The following is a 1191-nucleotide window of genomic DNA, read 5'->3' on the forward strand; positions in this document are numbered from 1 at the left end:
AAAAAAAAAAAAAAAAAAAAAAAAAAAAAAAAAAAAAAAAGTCATCTGTCAAGCCCTAAAGTTTGGGAGAGTCCCAGATTTTCAAAATATTTTTGTCGAGTGAGAAAGACATGGTAGGGAGTGAGAAACAATGTGACTTTTACAGTAATTTAGTAGTATTTCTACCTATAATTACTATATAACTTCACTTTCTGTAATTAGTTCAATTACTCAGTTTTTAATACATTCAAATTAAATCTATATTCTTTTTTCAACTTATGAAAAACTTATGATAGTTTCTGGCCCTACTATGAATTGCTGAATTATTATGGTGGGCATCTAATATGGCTGAAGCCCTTAAAGCAACAGTTTATCTTCCCAGAGACCACCTCCCCGCTGCTTCTCCAACCCAGCCCAGGGTGCAATTTCCTTCCACCTTTCGCACCACCACAGGGAAGACCGCAATCAGCTCCTCAGATATTTCTAAACATCCTCCTCAAACCCTGCCCGCAAGGAAAGTCCATAAAAGCTTTTTTTTGTCTCAGGCTAAAGGATCTACCTGACCCATCTGCCCTCTATCCGCTCCTTGTCTTTGGAGTTAATAAAGGCTTCTTTTATCCTTCTTATCTCTTTACTGTGCCTCCATAAAACCTATCAATGAATACTGATTTCAGAAAATTCTGGAAAGACAGAATCTACTTCTGATAACTTTTGCACAAAATATCTGCCCTTGTATTATCATTCAATATTTAAAAAACTAGCCTATGATGCATTATGTGATTCAATCCTATCCTAATAAGTTATTTTCACTGACTCTAGATATTATCGTGAAATCTACTGACTCTACAGACCAACAAAACAAAAATTCCGGAATGGACATGTTCAAATGACACCGGCCAGTTAATAATAAACCTCAGGTAGGCATTGATCAGAAGTAGTCAAATCCTCAACTAAGCCGGCCCTTTTGTGGAGGACTGGGCCTCTCTTGTAGAGAGCCTATACCACGAATCGCGGCATCAGAACCAAATCCCTAGAGACCACTGGGTGAGGCCTGCTGCATCCCTCGGAGCCTGCGCTAGATTACCCCTCCCATACAGCATGCTAAGATGGCGCCCATTTCCTGCTTCCGCGTTTGCTGTACTTTCCATCTGTGATGATGTAAGATGCCCCCTGAGAATGTAACCAATGATATTGCAATACGTGTTAACCCTC

The sequence above is a fragment of the Octodon degus genome, unplaced genomic scaffold (genome assembly GCF_000260255.1).
Source record: "Octodon degus isolate 3935 unplaced genomic scaffold, OctDeg1.0 scaffold00011, whole genome shotgun sequence".
In the NCBI taxonomy this organism is placed as follows: Eukaryota; Metazoa; Chordata; class Mammalia; order Rodentia; family Octodontidae; genus Octodon; species Octodon degus.